At 32.5% G+C, this 20648-nt stretch overlaps 1 protein-coding gene across 4 annotated transcripts in view; it reads right to left on the minus strand.

Moving 5' to 3' along the window:
• Positions 1-16231, minus strand: part of LOC132713256 (vitamin K-dependent gamma-carboxylase-like) — a 59237-nt gene extending 43006 nt beyond the window's left edge. Inside the window, exons 1-2 of one of the 4 annotated variants that reach the window (XM_060695766.1) lie at positions 16208-16231; positions 9876-10004 (exon numbers count right to left, since the gene is read on the minus strand). The gene's annotated coding sequence lies outside the window, so the exon portion shown is untranslated. Of the gene's footprint in view, positions 1-3814; positions 4128-9875; positions 10005-10322; positions 10527-10677; positions 10701-16207 lie in introns of those variants that run through there. The other 3 variants (XM_060695765.1, XM_060695764.1, XM_060695767.1) reach the window with 3 other exon arrangements.
• Between the last annotated feature and the right edge of the window lie 4417 nt (positions 16232-20648).

Consider the following 20648-nt stretch of genomic DNA (forward strand, 5'->3'; position numbering starts at 1 on the left):
GCTCAACCATTCTTAGAGCTTGATAGTAAAACAAGAGCTGTCAATAAGGCATTGTGCTCAACCATTCTTAGAGCTTGATAGTAAAACAAGAGCTGTCAATAAGGCATTGTGCTCAACCACTCTTAGTGCTTGATAGTAAAACAAGAGCTGTCAATAAGGCATTGTGCTCAACCATTCATAGAGCTTGATAGTAAAACAAGAGCTGTCAATAAGGCATTGTACTCAACCATTCTTAGTGCTTGATAGTAAAACAAGAGCTGTCAATAAGGCATTGTGCTCAACCATTCTTAGTGCTTGATAGTAAAACAAGAGCTGTCAATAAGGCATTGTGCTCAACCATTCTTAGTGCTTGATAGTAAAACAAGAGCTGTCAATAAGGCATTGTGCTCAACCATTCTCAGTGCTTGATAGTAAAACAAGAGCTGTCAATAAGGCATTGTGCTCAACCATTCTCAGTGCTTGATAGTAAAACAAGAGCTGTCAATAAGGCATTGTGCTCAACCATTCTTAGTGCTTGATAGTAAAACAAGAGCTGTCAATAAGGCATTGTGCTCAACCATTCTCAGTGTTTGATAGTAAAACAAGAGCTGTCAATAAGGCATTGTGCTCAACCATTCTCAGTGCTTGATAGTAAAACAAGAGCTGTCAATAAGGCATTGTGCTCAACCATTCTTAGAGCTTGATAGTAAAACAAGATTTTATAATGTAAACTCACTCAAAGAACTCTTTAATACAATTCCATCAAAAAACATCATCGATTATTTGAAAGAGATCAACTTGTATTCAAAGATCTGATTGGCTCTTTTTTCGGCGTAGCTGTATTAAAATGGATTTTGACCTAGATTTTTAACAAATGAAATTGTAAGTTACAAAATCTTCAGCTAAAAGAGGGTGTTTTTCATTGGTGGAAAGACTGGCTGTTATGAAATTTAAGGACAAATTCGTAATCTTTAGTTTACTTGTCTCTAAGAATAAAGTTGTATTAAAAATATTTATACAATCGTAAACTAAATATCACAACGTTATGACCAAAACAAAGATATATCAAAATACAAAAATATACAGTACATATGATTTCATGTACAATTTATTTTGTTGATAATATTAACAACAAACCCAACTTTTTGTTTTTCAGCCTTTACTTAAACATTCGATTACTACTCACTCGTACTTTATTTGCCGTAGCTTTTCTGTTTTCTATGAAAATGAACGGTATTTTTGATCAACAAAAAGATTCTCCAGAGCTGATATGAATTGCGATAATTAATATATTTAAAATGCAACATTATCGCAAAACTTTAAGTATTATTTTCTGTGCGTAATAATAACAAATTAAATTATTCATAGTTATTCGGCGTTTGTTTACACCGGTAGGTAAATTTACCGAAATACACCCCAATTGACTACCACAATCTGAAACTGTCTCACTTGATAATCAGTGTTATGTTTAACTTTTGATTTTAGTCTTCAATTATTCATTTTCATTGCCAGATAGATAAGAAGGCATTATAAATAGTATATAGTTCAGAGTTGATATGTTCCATTGATTGTTTATTACAGTTTGTATTCTTTCATAAATAAAAGATATAAACAACAAAAGATTTTGGTGTTATTATCATGACCTAATAATTGCAGCATTTTATGCACAGAAGTACTTTTACAAAATGAAGGTCTGATACATATAAGTTAATATTATTTAACAATAAAATACAAGTTGTCAGCTGATTGTGGCCTTTGCAGTCATTATCATTAATTTTGAAAATATTCTAAAGCTATGAGACATTTTGCACTGAATTTACGCCGATTATCTTTTTTAAAGATATTTCTTGTTTATTTTTATTTACAACGTTTTACATAAAAGTTTAAGCCTATTTTAGCATTCGGCACGATATGGCCATTTATGTGTGGACGTGCCGTAAAATCCAAACAAACAAAGTAAAACAAGAGCTGTCAATAAGGCATTGTGCTCAACCATTCTCAGTGCTTGATAGTAAAACAAGAGCTGTCAATAAGGCATTGTGCTCAACCATTCTTAGAGCTTAATAGTAAAACAAGAGCTGTCAATAAGGCATTGTGCTAAACCATTCTTAGTGCTTGATAGTAAAACAAGAGCTGTCAATTAGGCATTGTACTCAACCATTCTTAGTGCTTGGTAGTAAAACAAGAGCTACATGTACGAAAGGCGCACTGATTTATATGATATGGTCCGGCACCCATCCAATTTGAGACCGACAGAAGTATGACGTAATAAATGGTAGAATTTTTTAAGTTTAATAAAGGCCAAATCTATTCTGTTCAAATTCATGTTAAGAGTTTTGGGCTTTGAAAAATTACCTTCTTTTATATTCTTCTATTATATTCTCACATAAGTGTAACAAGTTTCAATCCATTCCCTTTAGCAGTTTTGGAGATACCAACTTGCATGCAAAAACTTTACCTAAGTGTGATGCCAGAGTGATAAATAGCTTTCTCTATTCTTTGAATAGTTATGCTTTAAGAAATAACAGATCTATGTTAGCTGTATTCATTAATATTATCTTTTGCTGATGTTTTTTAATAAAGGGAGACAATGCCTAGCCTGTACAAACTGCTTGATCTGAACAAAATCTATTATTAGACTGGTTTTAAAACTTACAGAAATTGTCTTACTATACAGCTGAGCCTGACCCTGTCTGCATATTGGCACAGTTTGGCCAAACTCTAATCTTTAATGTTTAAATGACCACACAGTTGAAACTTTTGTTTGCAAAATTCAAGTAAACTTTCAATATTGCTAGTGTTTTTAATTCAAACTCATATTTTTGCAAGCTGTTAAGTAGAGAGCATTTAAAAAAATCTCTGATGTTCTTTCTTTGAAAAAAAATAAATAAATAAAAAAAAAACCCAGAGTACGCGGCAGCTGAGAAAACCACATCATAGATGACCCAAAAATTCAAAAAATTGCATTATGTTGATATAAATGCAAACTGAGACTATTGGTAATTTACAATGGTGTATGATATTTACACAATTTGCACAATTTCAATAAAAAGGTTCATAGCCAGTTCAAGCTGAAATTCAAAACATTTAGTACATTCAAACTTTCAAAGTAATATCTCATTTTGCCAGTTCAGGAGAAAGTTGCAATTGAAAATAGGGAAATTCTTACCCTGAATTATGCAGACAATAGCATCATTATACAGTCAAACCAGTCTGCACATTTGTGCAAGTTGACCAAACTTATTCTTAGACTGGTTTAAATTATTCCATATTATTCTCCAGCTCAAAGCAGGAAGGAAATTATAGGAACTGTTTCCATCTGCCTGTCCATCTGTCTGTCAGTGTAACATTTCTGTGTCCTCTCTATAACTTTTTAAAATACTGAACAATTTTTAATTTAACTTGGCACAAATAAGCACCATTATGGCAAGAAGTTCAAAGTGCAACAACTGAGTTGCCACCAAAATGCTACAAACGGACTGACAGACAGACGGACGCCATTCTTATAATCCCCAACCCGCTGTGTGGTAGCAGATTCACTCCAAAATGCAATATTGACTGGCACTGATATAACAGGTGTGCTAGATGATATTATTAAACTCCATTATTCTCCTTATTATGTTATCTAGATTCTAACATTCCGTGTCATGTTATACAAATAAAGAAACAAGGTTGGCTTAAATTATACATCAAATTGATGAAACAAATACATTTAAGAAAAAATAACTATTTTCATGAATTTTTTTTTTATAAAAACAACTAATTTCATGAAAAACAAAAATTTAAAACATCATGTTTTTTAATTTAATAATTCTACCATAATGACATAGCATACCTTAATAACAGTAATATCTTCTTCCCTTTTTAAAAATCCCAACTATAAATACTTTACTTGTTATCTTTATCCTACTTTCTTGTAATTTTGCAAACATTGAAAAATCAAACCTGTATTTTTAGATAATATGCTAAATTTAGAGTATGGTATTTAACCGTGTTACAACTTCCTATATTGCAATAATTCCTTTATCAGTTTTATTCAAGATTATCATTTCATGATATATTGATCCTTTATCCCTTATACCCTCCTAAATTTACATAATGAACTTGTCATGCTTTCAATATGGAATAATCCATTTCTAGTGTAAGGTATTTCAGGACGAAATCACTAGGACCGTATAGTTTGATCAGATTGCATGTGATCCATTTTTTTGTTATTCATATAAAGTTATGAAGTTTTCACCAGTAGTTCTTTACAACTTCTCTTAAATCAGTAGCAGAAATTAGGATAAAAAAATTATTCACACAAAATTAAATATATACTATACTCAAATTTGATATTAGAAAATATTAATAACTGCTACACAGTTTTTTGTAAATATAAAATAAACATGTTTTGACTTAAAGCAGCACCCCTCCAGATTCATTCTGATTTTCATGAAAATTTTAAAAATGTATTAAAAAGTAAAATATTGCAAAGTGAACAAAGTAAATAATTTTCAAATTTCAAACAGCACTTACAGACAATAAAAATTACCACAAAAAGTCAAAATATGCAAAATTTGCCCTTACTGCATTAGTAACGCAGTAGAAAGATAGTGAAAAATACTGCAAAAAAGGCTAACTTTACTTTACCTGTAATAAGGTAAACAGCTTCCCATACCTAGTTTATTCCTTCTTTTATTCAAACTAGACATATTCAGTAAGAATTTCATAGGTTTCAATAAATTACTGTGATTAAAATACTTTACTCAAGGAAGGGCGTAGTATATCTTTGATTATCTATTACATAATTGCCAAAGAGAAATAAAAATCACTAAGAATCTTGGTGGCAAACCGCTGATTAACTGTTCAGCCAGTCTCTCTCAACAAGACAATATATAATCTATTGTGCACAAGTCATCATTTGTCAAATAAAATCTTAATCTATTCACTCAGTCCCTGTCTATATTATGAATAAATCAAGACACCAAATACATTTTCTATTACAGAAATTAGTAACAATTCCTTACAATGAATAGAATGAAGTTATACGATCTTGATTTTATCCCCCACATGGGGCGTCAATTTCTCTTTTTACTTTAAGAACTCTCAACGTGGAATAACAAAATTTTCCCATATGCCAATCAATTTTGTCAAACTATTAATCAAATCCCTTCCCAAAATACAATCAGAGAAACAATGTCATTTATTTCTTCTTCAATTTTTAAGATAATCTGGCATTTTGACCATTAACCTACTAAATATTCTAAATGGACTTGTCCATTTTTTAATCTGGACAAATCCATTCAGAGTTAAGGGGAAATTTTCAAAATTTGTACTGACACCATAATCAGTGGTACAGATGAGCATCTAATTTTGGTCTGCATTGGTTGCAGGGGTAGATTTATCCACTGCCAGCTGGTTAATACTGCACTTACAACTATCAATAATTTGTTATAGTATTGCAATAGGTTTACCTACTGCAAATGATCTTTCATGACTCTGTACCTACAAATATCTATAACTCGTGATAGTATAGCAATAGTGATATCTACAACTAATGATATATTGTGAAAGTATTGCAATAGGTATATCAGTTTATAACTGTTGTCATCATTTAAGTATTGCAATAGGTATATCAGTTTATAACTGGTGTCATCATTTAAGTATTGCAATAGGTATATCAGTTTATAACTGGTGTCATCATTAAAGTATTGCAATAGGTAAATCAGTTTATTACTGTTGTGATCATTATTGTATTGCAATATGTATATCAGTTTATAACTGGTGACATCATTTAAGTATTGCAATAGGTATATCAGTTTGTAACTGGTGTCATCATTAAAGTATTGCAATAGGTATATCAGTTTATAACTGTTGACATCATTAAAGTATTGCAATAGGTATATCAGTTTATAACTGGTGTCATCATTAAAGTATTGCAATAGGTATATCAGTTTATAACTGGTGACATCATTAAAGTATTCCAATAGGTATATCAGTTTATAACTGGTGACATCATTAAAGTATTGCAATAGGTATATCAGTTTATAACTCATGACATCATTAAAGTATTGCAATAGGTAAATCAGTTTATTATATACTTATAAATGAAATATTGAGAAATATTGATGAAATAAAATGCGTATTTTCATTTTCCGTATTTTCACTGTAAAAATTTATTTTTCACTGCAGTGAAACATATTTTCCGTATTTTCACTGGTGTCTTGCCGGACTACTTTCTTTTAAATTCTGCCTGTACACAAAATTTAAGGGAAAGTCTTTCAAATTTTAATGTCAAAAAAGAGTAAAAATGTATATAATAAACAGAAAATTCAAGTTTTTTCTATAAATACATGATTTATTTTCATCTTGTGGCATGAAAATTACCATATTTCACTCGTGGCTACCGCCACTCATGAAATATTTATTTTCATACCACTCGATGAAAATAAATCATGTATTTATAGAAAAAACTTGAATATCCTCTATTTATTACTGTTGTGATCATTATTGTATTGCAATATGTATATCAGTTTATAACTGTCATATCATTATAGTATTGCAATAGGTATATCAAAACTGTTGCAATCAATAAAGTATTGCAAAATGTATATCAGTTTATAACTGTTACAATGAGTATCATAAGTATTGCAATAGGAATATCAAGACTGTTATATAATGATTATAGTATTGCAATAGGTATATCACTTTATAAATTTTGTAATCATTAAAGTATTGCAATAGGTATATAAGTCTATAACTGTTGTTATCATTAAAGTACTGCAATAGTGACATCAACTGTTGACGATCTATCATATTGCTAATTACAACAATCAATATCTATTGTGACAGCCATCTAAACAGGTAAACTCATCGCTGGTTTAAATAATAAAATCAAGCTTAGTACACTTTATCATGCAGCCAAATCAATATATATTTCTAGATGAAATTTTCATATTAGAGAAAATACAAATTGTAAATGATATGTGATCACATTGTGTAAATATCATGCATATTATCAATGCATCAGCTTGAAGCAATATAGCAAATTAAATTTATCTTTGCTTTTGTCACTGTCACATGAAATACCTTCTATTTTGATAACATACTCAAAAACAAATATAATTTCTGAGAAACGACCTTTTAACAAACACAACTAAATGTATTGGACACATATCCCATATTAAAAAATGTAATTGCAAAAACAGAAAAATTAATATTTAATTTAATTGTTAATATAGATCCTTGAGGGGGGACAGTATTGCGCGCCTGAGTAAATAGACAAGAGTGCCTATTTGTCACAAAATACGCCTATCACAAACACTCAGTCTTATTAAAACTGAACATTTCAATTATAATCCTACAATCCATGATGTCTAAATGATCAATACTCACATTTTCATTTTCTTATATATTTATTACCTTGGAAATCTGCATGTGACCTTCACGTTGGCCTAAGGGACCGATACTCACATTTTCATTTTCTTATATATCACCTTGGAAATCTGCATGTTACCTTCACGTTGGCCTAAGGGACCTGGATTTTGAGAACACCACTATGCCTCTTCGTGTTAAACATAAAACAATTCCTTAATATATGTAGAGGTTTTAATATGGACATCCTCTGACCTGTAAGTGTGACCTTGACCTTTGACCTGCTTCAATTGTGCAACACTAATTCTCATAATGGTGAACATTTGTGCCAATCCTCCAGGCATGCAGAAGATAATTATGCTCTGAACTTATCATTACATTGAAACATCTTTTGTGACTAATGCATATAATTAACATTGACCTGAATTATGCTGACAATAAAACTCAGTGTCCTATTTATCACAATGGCTCTTTGAATACTTGGAAGCTTCAAGTATGAAAATTTACTTGCCTTTACTATAATATTTCATTATTAACATGCAAAATATCTTTAAAGGACTTGCCCATCTTTAATTCTGGACAAAACCATTCAGCATTTTTGGGAAAACTTTGAAATAACTATTGACGGAATAAGGAAAATGTGTCACCTGATCTTGGTCTGAACTGATGACATGGGTATATTAAGTTGCAGCCAGCAGGTAGGAAAGCACCCAGACTACCTAATTTATACAGCATTTCTGTACAGTAAAGCTTTCCCTTTTATCATAAATTATCAATGGACAGTTGGAGATTGAAAGCACGTCAAGTGTATGGGTTAATGGCGAGTCCATTTTAATCCACAGAGAACATTTCTTACTCCATCTCTGGACATTAATTGAAACCTATGAACAATAACTTAGAATCACTGTCAACAATATTGTCTGAAGCCATTAGCAAAAAGGTCAGATATGGTGCGACCATTTCCTGAGAAGACGACTCATCTGTCAAATTGAGTCCAAATATTTGTAACCTGGACCGTCAGATATTGTCGGGAACTCTACATCATCTTACGATAACAATACAGTGAAATGTCAGCAAAACTTTTCCCTCGAAACACATGATAATAGTTTACGAGACAAAATAATTATTTTTCCTAATGGTGCATTTGACAACATTGTCTATTTGCCTTTACCCAGGTGAATTGTGGAATAAAACATTATCCTAAACTGTATTGCTAACTATTGTTTTGTTTTAAAATAATAACTGCGTAATAAAGAAGCAAACAGTTGAACTTGGAAATTGCAATTTAAATGAATTTAGAGGTTAAATTTAGAGGTAAAATTAAGCAAAGAACTACAAATATTGTACAACCTCTTCAGTTTTGTGGTTGTTGTTTGTTTTTACGCAGATTTAAAAGCATTCTTTGGGTCATATCTTGAGGGCCTGTCCACGCAACAATCTGTCCTGGATTATAACTAACCTGAGTAATTAACAATTTCTTTATAAGTTACCATATACTAATCTCATATGATTTCTTAATCAAAGGTGAGAGACAAATCACCATTAAACCCAATGTCCGAGATCAATTGTCATAAAGATATTCCACTTAAGCCATGAATCAAACCGCAGTGTCCTCTTGACTATAAACTATAGCTCTGACCCTACTGAGCTAAAGGGGGTGACCAAACTATTTAGAGCAAGTCTTTTTTCGAGTGATAACCTCTTTACAACCTTACTTAATTTGTTGTGTCCAAGTTTGAAGACAATCCATTCAGAAATTGAAAAATAATGGCCTATGTTAAAGTTTCTGGAAGGAACGAAACCTGACTGTAACAATAGCTCGAATTTTTTCTTTGAAAAAGGTGAGCTATAAACAAGAGCATGACATTTGGCATTGAGGCTCATCTGTTATGGGGGGAAAAACTATCAATACTTATTTCTTATTAATATGCTAAGTTAAAAAAAGGAACATTAAACTCCGAAATAATTATAGCTTTTAGGATAATATCCCTTATCTAAATAACCGTCCCTAATGTAATGATAATCAAACATTCCAAGTTTCATGTTGATTCAAAGTTTTAAAATGTTTGAATAATGGGCTGCATTAAAGATTTTGCATGACAACGATGACCCAATGATCATATTAATAGCTTGACTTTTTCTTTGGAACAGACAAGCTAAATAATTGAACATTTCCAATAAAATTCTCAATCAAACTCGCATATTTCTATATAACATAATTATCATCCTTTATATTTTAATAATTTTCCATCGATTGCTCAATTGTAATGAAAAATATAGAAAACAATGTATCATTTTAAATATTAAATACAATAATAATTAGATTATAAAATAAATTGAATATAAAAAATAATTAACAAACTAAAAATAAAAATAAGAAAAATAAAAAAAATTAAAAAAAGAATTAAACATAACAGGCACGAAAATTTGATGCAATATGATAAAACACAAGACACTGTCATCATTAAAATTATTCATTAGAAAAAATGCTGTATTTAATTAAACTATCAAGTGAAGAAAAAAGATATAAATTAACAAACCTGTATTTTGTGTCAGAGCGTTGCGCTGTCGAGAAAATCCCACACAATAATGTCCCGATGTCTTTGCATGACGGCAACTGTCACGTAAGAACCGAAGTCATTACAAACAGGGCAAAAGCGATTGGAAACCTTTAATGTACAAATGAGAAAACTATAAAGTAAATGGATTTTCCCTAATGACACTCTATTGATATGGATGACAATGATATTTTTTTTTCCTATTCAGAACAATTTTATTCCTGTCCTGCCATGTCATACATCATTAAAGCTCAAATTATATGCTACATTACTTAGATACAATAATGACTAAAATAGCTGAAACTGGGCATTCAGGTCTATAAGTAGAATGCTGGTTTCCAATTAGAAGTCAGAATTTGATATTGCTTCTTTAATCAAACATTAAACCAGAATTTGTTATCAAACATAAAACGAGGAATCTCTACTTACATTTGAATAGGTTTCATCATTTCTCCCAGAATTTAATCTTTGTATTATAAATAATCAAACAGACATAATAAGTATCATATTCAAAACTAACTTATTTTAATTATTATCGTAGACAGCAAAACTTAAAGATACATTTTAAGTTCAATGATAAATAATGTTTTCATATAAAAGTACAAATGTGTATTAAGTTTAATTTTTCCTTGGCACACAAAATCCTTTAAAATCCTTTTATAAGCACAGGATAATATTCTGCACTTATACAACAACTGAAGACTATATAATTAATTGTAGCAACAGCTGTTAATCTAGTAAAACAATAATTATTGTACAAAAATCAACTTATACTAAGCCTTACAGTGTAACCTGTGCAGAGCTGCCCTCCCATTTAATATATGCAAGTACTTGAGGTACCTATCAATCCTGTAAAAATTCATTGAAATAGCATGAGAAGTATAAGAGACTTCGTAAAACAAAAATTTAAAAAATTAAAATAATTAAAGGGCCATAACTCTGACAAAAACCTTAAAAAAAAACCGATATTGTGAACAACTAGACTTAGTACTTATAATTCCTGTAAAATTTGGATGAAATTGCACCAGTAATTTCTGAGAAGTAATCCTGACAAGCTTCTGTGTAACTGGCAACACAAAAAAAGAAAAACCATTTTTATTCAAAGGCTGTAACTCAGCCATAAATCATTCAAGCGGAAAACCTGTGTAATATATGTGCCAGTGTTTGAGCTACAGATCAATCCTGTAAAGTTTAAATGAAATTGCTTTAGTGGTTTAAGAGGAGACTCCAGTAGTCTGGACAAACTTTAAAAATAAAAATCATTAAAGGGCCATAACTGACAAAAATCAGTGAACAAGAAAATGCTGAGTATATGCGAAACTAGACTTGGTATTGATCATTCCTGTAATGTTTGGATGAAATTGCATCAGTAGTTTCTGAGGAGTAGTGTAGACAAATTTTGTGACAGACGGACGGACAGACGTCGAAGAAGTGATCCCTATATGATCCTCTACAGGGTAGCAGCAACATAATAGTGATATTACAATTCAAGCCACACAGGAGCACCGGAATGGAATCCTTCAGGACTCGGGACACAGAACAAAAACAAGTATAATGGAATGAAAATTGTTTAAGATTTTAAGAAATGCGAAAGAATTCAAGATTCAAGTAATAATTTGCATGTTATATGTGATTAATGACGAATTTTGCAATATTTATCACCTTGTTTCTACAGTTAAAATGTATGACTAAGGCAGTAGGGGCAATTTGTGCATATTTTGTGCTTTTTTAGTAATTTACATGGATTGTAAAAAGACGTTTGCAATGTGTAAATTACTTTTTTGTTCAACATTTTCATGAAAATTAGCATAAATCAGGAGACATTTGGCTTTAAAACCACCATGTTATGGTACATTTTTTTTATCAATATAACTAAATTAATACTAATCTTATATGCAAAATATCCGTGTGTGATGAAAACCAACTCTTTGACTTTGGGTGTACATATATGCATTTTTCGCCAAAGCAACACCCTTCTTACCAATTTCTCAAAATAAAAAATATAGTGCCATTTAATAAACGAGGCTTTGCTAAAGCACAGATAGTTGGTAAAAACATACAAACAAGAGGGCCATGATGGCCCTGGATCGCTCACCTGACACAACCGCATTCAAGCAATGTCTTAAACAAGCATCATGACCAAGTTTGATGCGACTGAGTCAAACATGTGACCTCTAGTGTGTTATAAAGATTTTTCCATATTTGGGCAATGTGACCTAATTTTTGACTGGACACGACCCATATTCAAACTTGACCTAGAAATCATCAAAACAACCTTCCTGACCAATTTCCAGGAAATTTGGATCAAAACTGCAGCCACTAGAGTGTTAAAAAGATTTTTCTATTTTTAGCTCCTGTGACCTAGTTTTTGACCAGACATGACCAATCTAAGCACTTGACCCAGAAATCATCAAAACAACATTCTTGACAAATTTCCTGAATATTTGAATAAAAACTGCAGCCACTAGAGTGTAAACAAGCTTTTTCTATTTTTAGCTCCTGTGACCTAGTTTTTGACCTGAGATGGCCCATCTTCGAACTTGACCTAGAAATCATCAAAACAACCTTCCTGACAAATTTCCAGAATATTTGAATCAATACTGCAGCCACTAGAGTGTTAACAAGCTTTTTCTATGTTTAGCTCCTGTGACCTAGTTTTTGACCGGAGATAACCCATCTTCGAACTTGACCTAGACATCATCAAAACAACCTTCCTGACAAATTTCAAGAATATTTGGATGAAAACTGCAGCCCCTAATGTGTTAACAAGCTTTTCTATTTTTAGCTCCTGTGACCTAGTTTTTGACCGGAGATGACCCATCTTCGAACTTGACTTAGATATCATCAAAACAACCTTCTTGACAAATTTCCAGAACATTTAGATGAAAACTGCAGCCATTAGAGTGTTAACAAGCTTTTTCTATTTTTAGCTCCTGTGACCTAGTTTTTGACCTGAGATGACCCATCTTCGAACTTGACCTAGAAATCATCAAAACAAAACTTTTCTGACAAATTTCCAGAATGTTTGGATGAAAACTGCAACCATTAGAGTGTTAACAAGCTTTTTCTATTTTTAGCTCCTGTGACCTAGTTTTTGACCAGACATGACCCATCTTCAAACTTGACCTAGAAATCATTAAAACAACCTTCCTGACAAATTTCCAGAATATTTTAATCAAAACTGCAGCCACTAGAGTGTTAACAAGCTTTTTCTATTTTTAGCTCCTGTGACCTAGTTTTTGACCGGTGATAACCCATCTTCGAACTTGACCTGAAAATCATCAAAACAACCTTCCTGACAAATTTCCAAAATATTTGGATGAAAACTGCAGCCACTAGAGTGTTAACAAGCTTTTTCTATTTTTAGCACCTGTGACCTAGTTTTTGACCGGACATGACCCATCTTCCAACTTGACCTAGATATCATCAAAACAACCTTCCTGACAAATTTCCAGAATATTTGGATGAGAACTGCAGCCACTAGAGTGTTAACAAGCTTTTTCTAGTTTTAGCTCCTGTGACCTAGTTTTTGACCGAACATTATCCATCTTCCAACTTGACCTAGATATCATCAAAACAACCTTCCTGACAAATTTCAAGAATATTTGGATGAAAACTGCAGCCACTAGAGTGTTAACAAACTTTTTCTATTTTTAGCTCCTGTGACCTAGTTTTTGACCGGAGATGACCCAACTTCGAACTTGACCTAGATATTATCAAAGCAACCTTCCTGACAAATTTCCAGAATATTTGGATGAAAACTGCAGCCACTAGAGTGTTAACAAGCTTTTTCTATTTTTAGCTCCTGTGACCTTGTTTTTGACCAGACATGATCCATCTTTAAACTTGACCTAGATATCATCTAAACAACCTTCCTGACAAATTTCCAGAATATTTGGATGAAAACTGCAACCTATAGAGTGTTAACAAGCTTTTTCTATTTTTAGCTCCTGTGACCTAGTTTTTGACCAGACATGACCCATCTTCGAACTTGACCTAGATAAAATCAAAACAACCTTCCTGACAAATTTCCAAAATATTTGGATGAAAATTGCAGCCACTAGAGTGTTAACAAGCTTTTTCTATTTTTAGCTCCTGTGACCTAGTTTTTGACCAGACATGATCCATCTTCAAACTTGACCTAGATATCATCTAAACAACCTTCCTGACAAATTTCCAGAATATTTGGATGAAAACTGCAGCCTATAGAGTGTTAACAAGCTTTTTCTATTTTTAGCTCCTGTGACCTAGTTTTTGACCAGAGATGACCCATCTTTGAACTTGACCTAGAAACCATCAAAACAACTTTCCTGACAAATTTCCAGAATATTTGGATGAAAACTGCGGCCACTAGAGTGTTAACAAGCTTTTTCTATTTTTAGCTCCTGTGACCTAGTTTTTGACCGGAGATGACCCATCTTCGAACTTGACCTAGATATCATCAAAACAACCTTCCTGACAAATTTCCAAAATATTTGGATGAAAACTGCAGCCACTAGAGTGTTAACAAGCTTTTTCTATTTTTAGCTCCTGTGACCTAGTTTTTGACCGGAGATGACCCATCTTCGAACTTGACCTAGATATCATTAAAACAACCTTCCTGACAAATTTCCAGAATATTTGGATGAAAACTGCAGCCTCTAGAGTGTTAACAAGCTTTTTCTATTTTTAGCTCCTGTGACCTAGTTTTTGACCCGAGATAACCCATCTTCGAACTCGATCTGTATTTCATTGAGACAAACATTCTGACAAAGTTTGATGATGATCCAATCAAAACTGTGACTGCTAGACTGTTAACAACCCAATTATTAGAGTGTTAACAAGCTTTTTCTATTTTTAGCTCGTGACCTAGTTTTTGACCAGAGATGACCCATCTTCGAACTTGACCTAGATATCATCAAAACAACCTTCCTGACAAATTTCCAGAATATTTGGATGAAAACTGCAGCCTCTAGAGTGTTAACAAGCTTTTTCTATTTTTAGCTCCTGTGACCTAGTTTTTGACCCGAGATAACCCATCTTCGAACTCGATCTGTATTTCATTGAGACAAACATTCTGACAAAGTTTGATGATGATCCAATCAAAACTGTGACTGCTAGACTGTTAACAACCCAATTGTTAGAGTGTTAACAAGCTTTTTCTATTTTTAGCTCCTGTGACCTAGTTTTTGACCGGAGATGACCCATCTTCGAACTTGACCTAGATATCATTAAAACAACCTTCCTGACAAATTTCCAGAATATTTGTATGAAAACTGCAGCCTCTAGAGTGTTAACAAGCTTTTTCTATTTTTAGCTCCTGTGACCTAGTTTTTGACCCGAGATAACCCATCTTCGAACTCGATCTGTATTTCATTGAGACAAACATTCTGACAAAGTTTGATGATGATCCAATCAAAACTGTGACTGCTAGACTGTTAACAACCCAATTGTTGACGACGAACGACGCACAACGCACGACGCACGACGCACGACGCACAACGCACGACGACGGACGCCGGACATAGCCCCATCACTATACCTCACCATGACCACTTCGTGGTCAGGTGAGCTAAAAATATGCAGTTCTTGATAAGTATGCAAAGTGGGCAGATCACCTGGAGCATAATCTGATATGTCTTTTTGGGCATAAAATAAGTAAGAGAAAATTGGAATAAAACCAGGTATTTACTCTACTTTATTTAGCTCTTATTATTCACTCATTTGCAATAAACTGAAAATAATATGTAAACCTTAAAGTTTTTACAGAATTTAAAGAAAAAAATAAATCAAGCAAAATTACATGGCAAAATTAACATCTTCTTGCATAATAATTATTTCAGGCATGAGCAGAACTGCAGGGCAAACTTTTCAGCCATCATTTGCTTGATTTCATGCAGAAGCAGAAAACCCCAGGGCAAAAATATTAGCTATCACTTCCATTATTTCAAGCCTGAGAAGAAATGTAGGGCAAAACTATCAGTTGCATTATTTCAGGCATTTGCAGAACTGCAGAGCAAAACTCAGCTATCACTTGCTTTATTTCAGTCAGATACAGAACTGCAGGAAAACACTATCAGCTATCACTTGCATTATTTCAGGCATGACAAGAACTGCAGGGCAAACCTATCACTTGCATTATTTCAGGCACGAGCAGAACTGCAGGGCAAAACTATCACTTGCATTATTTCAGGCATGAGCAGAACTGCAGGGCAAAACTATCAGCTATCACTTGCACTATTTCGGGCAGAAGCAGAACTGAAGGGCAAAACTATCAACTTTTACTTGCATTATTTCAGGCATGTGTAGAACTCCAGGACAAAACTATCACTTACATTACTTCAGGTATGAGCAGAACTGCAGGGCAAAAACTTTCAGCTTTCACTTGCATTATTTTAGGCATGAGCAGATCTGCAAGGCAAAACTATCAACTATTACTTGCATTATTTCAGCCATGAGTAGAACTACAGGGCAAAACTATCGCTTACATTTTTTCAGGCATAAGCAGAACTGCAGGGCAAAAACTTTCAGCAATCACTAGCATTATTTCAGGCATGAGCAGAACTGCAGGGCAAAACTATCACTTGCATTATTTCAGGCATGACCCGAACTGCAGGGCAAAACTATTAGCTAGCTTTAACTTGCGTTATTTCAGACATAATAAGGAACCTTAGGACTAAAATTAAAACATCTTCTTTCCTGGCATTATTTCAGGCACTAGATTATTACACAATGTTAAATAGATATTGAAAGGCTATTTTGGTAATTGAACCTGAAACTCTGTAGGATGAAACAAATTTTATCATGAAACATTTCAACCGGATGTTTTGCAATTGACATCAATCGACAGGATTGAATTCTATTATTCTATATATGGAATGAAAACCAGTGAGAATTAATATAATCTTTCATTGCTACCATTATCTGTGATATTTCATGATTTTATAGCACGATCTATCTTATTTCAGGAGAAACTTTAAATTAACTTCTCATGTTCCTGCAGACATTGTTTTTCTCTTATGGATATATCTTTCTTGTTAAAGGGTTATAAAGTAAATGTATGTTGAGCTGTCTAGCTGTAATTGAAAGAGTATTTGTTTGTATAGGGGAATAATTTAAAGGTGAGGTTATGGTATATGTCTCTCAAACCCAGAGATTGTGGGTTCGCAACCCTCTGTAACCTGGGTAACAGTTATGTAAATTCCTTATATGATGTGGCTAGTCACTTATTTTTCCCCCTGTATTTTACGGTCGGATAAAGGCTGTTTCTCCTATTCCAAAATAGGTACATGTATATTTTAATCTAAATAGGCTAATTTTTTCCCCTAAAACGCCTTGCGCACTTTTTCACCAGAATAATGACTTAACAGCATCTGACTTATATCAGGTAGAAGACAGAAAGCTGTCCCTATAGATAGCCTCTGCTACCTACCATACATGTTTAATTGTATTGAAATTGAAAATATTATAAAAATGTATGTAAAAATACTAAATATATCCACACGAAAATTCCCAGGTGCACAACTACACATGCTGATCAACATTTCTATAAAGGTTCATGACTCTAGGTCAAATACATGTACTTTTAGAGCTATGTGCAACACAAAAGAGAACGGACTGACGGATGGACGTACTCACAAAATGGTACTTATGTGACTTTTCCTTTGATCTTTTTGGCCATTTTTAGTCACACAAGGCACTAAAAAAAGACACACAAGTAAAAACGGAATGAATAGGATCAAAGAAAATTTACTGTTACCCATTGTTCTCCCAAGTCACACAAGTACCTCTGGATTCATACAGAAGAACAGCCAGACAGATGGACAGACGGACAAGGGTAAATCTAAATGCCCCCCCCCTAAAGTGGGGGCACAATAAATACATTGTAAACCTTGCAATGAGTCTTGTGTCAGTAATGTGCCCTGTTAACAAAATACTTTAAGAAATATCTCTTTCACATGACACTAACAACAAATGGCTTTTGAAGAATTTTCTAATTTCCACAAAGCTTTTCTTTTGGGATTTACTTCTTACACATGTTAACTATATAATAAACTAGTTTTGTTACATTTTCTAATTTTCAACCAACTCTTTTTTGTTTCACACACCAAACAACAACAAAATAACTAGAATCATTCTCCTCAACATACAAGTAAATCACAACCAGTCACAAAAGTTCTATTAGTTAGGATGCCCATGGGGATCAGTCGCACAAAGAAAACATAATAATAATCATCAATCATATTTTGTTATGTCATCCGTGGTAGCATTTCATAAATCACCAGTCAGTGTGACTCTCCCATTGTGCTGTAACAGGTTTCCTTCTACAAATATCTTAAGACGTAATTACAATGTCTCTTGTCATTTACTTAAGGTTTCACATCCATTAAAGGCACATTATGCCTCAGATATCCATATCCTTTGTAATTGTCAAGAAATGTCAAACAATAATGTGTTTAATTATGTTTTAATACTGGATTTAGAGCATGTAAGATTTTTCGCACATGGAGAAAGAAGTGCTGAACGTGAAGTAATGTGTTATAAAGGTAGCAAAATGTAAACAAAATAGTTTTTTGACTTCTGTACAAAATGCTAATTCACTATAATTATACCAACAGAGCAAAGAAAGCAAAAGATGGTTCATCTATGTGGCAAATAAGTATTTATTTGGAAACTGTAACAAGATACCAAACTTAAAAAGTTTTTGAAAAATAAAAAAGATGGCATTTCTGAGGCATAATGGGCCTTTAACAGTGTTCATAAATTATTTAAACTTCATCATGTCTTCAATGCCAAAAATCGTAGCTCTGGGTATTGTAGTTTTGGAGAAGAAAACCTATTATAAATGCAGTCCATTCAAGTTAATAAGAATTGGTCTTCCAGTATAATAAGGTTTGTAATACAATGATTAATTAAATAAAATTGATAGTATTTAGTAATAGACATAACAACAAATCTCCAAAGAATTATACATGGTGTGTAATACATGATCAGATTATATTTTATATAGCAGATAATAAAATATTGTAGAACAAAATGTTATTATTGGTCATATAAAATCGTCAACTTACTGCAGTAACGGGTTAACTTCTAGATAAAGAAAGCTTAATATACATATATTGGATATTAAATTATTGGATATTTCACTAGTATAAAACACTCAGACCGAGACTCGAACCAATTGCCTGCACACAATGGTGAGAATTCTACCTCTATAACACTAGGCGATCAGAAACTAATAATATAAAATCTTAGTGTATTATTACTTGCACATAAAAATATGTTAAAATAAATCAAGGAAAAGTAAATAAATGCATATGGAAAATTAATTCAACAGTTCTCTTTTATTTTCATCCAAGACCAAATACAGTTAAAAAAAAAATTGACAAAGCAATTTTTTTAATTTTTCAAAAATATTTTAAAATACATCAATAGGAAAAGTAACTAAATGCATATGGCAAATAAATTCACCAATTTTCTCTTGTTTTCATCCAAGACCAAATACAGTTAAAAAAAGTTGACAAAGCAATATTTTTGTTATTCGAAAACAAGACTGTCCTGGGGGTCATATGTTTACAATTAAGTTGGCTTGCTGTGGTCATTTAATAATGTTATCATGTTTACATAGCTTAATTTGCTTAATATTAACTTATTGACAAAAAAAAATCTAGTATAATTATAATACTTGCACGTAAAAATATGTTAAAATACATCAAGGAAAAGTAAATAAATACATATGGAAAATTAATTCAACAGTTCTCTCTTATTTTAATATTTTCATCCAAGACCAAATACAGTTAAAAAAAATTGACAAGCATTATTTTTATTTTTCAAAAATATGTTAAAATACACCAAGGAAAAGTAAATAAATGCATATGGCATAAAAAAAAGTTATGGGCCGGACATGAAATTCGGGACTTACGTACATACGGACGGACGGACGTTCCAACATTTTGGGTTTAGGGGCTATTTTCTTTGTTATTTTCATTGTTTTCTTAAGGGCCTACTAGCCCATAAACCCTTTGATCACAGAATGAACCTATTGTTCTCTTTTGTTCTCTTTACTGTTATATAGCCCCTAAACCCAAAATGTTTGCTCGGACAACTCGACGACTATATGCTCCCCCGACATTTTTCTGGGAGCATTAAAAAAATAGGTTGACAAAGCAATATTTTTGTTTTTCAAAAACAAGACGGTCCTGGTGGTCATATGTTTACTATTAAGTTGGGTCGCTGTGGACATTTTACTAATGTTTACATAATGTTTACATAATCATATACATATATTAACATGTTTTTCTTATAAAGACTGTACCAGATCAAAGACAGTCAGGCAAACACACAGAGAGAGGTCAAAGTTCATAAGAGGACATTTTTGAGGTATTTCTATTACTGCAATGTATTCCCATGTAACAAACAATAGTATCAAAATGAACATAATTTACAATTATCCAATCCTCCCTGTACCCAACTTACGCCCTTATGACCGTCCGGACAAACAGATGCACAGACACAGCATCATACAGACATTATCTACTTTCTACCATTTTTGTTGTATTAGGTCTATTTCTTAAAAATTATATAGGAAAAATTACATTCATTCTTTTAGGTGTACATGTACCTTTAATTTCATAAATGTAGATATCAGAATCACATCCCAGAATGCCAATAATAAATACATGTACAAGCGTTTAAATGACAAAAACACGGGAGATGTTAGACATTGAAAAATGCAGTGTCAGTTGCAGCCATACCTCTAGAATATTAATTTCCTGG

Source organism: Ruditapes philippinarum, unplaced genomic scaffold, assembly GCF_026571515.1.
Source record: "Ruditapes philippinarum isolate M1 unplaced genomic scaffold, ASM2657151v2 ctg5386_1_1_1_1, whole genome shotgun sequence".
Lineage (NCBI taxonomy): Eukaryota > Metazoa > Mollusca > Bivalvia > Venerida > Veneridae > Ruditapes > Ruditapes philippinarum.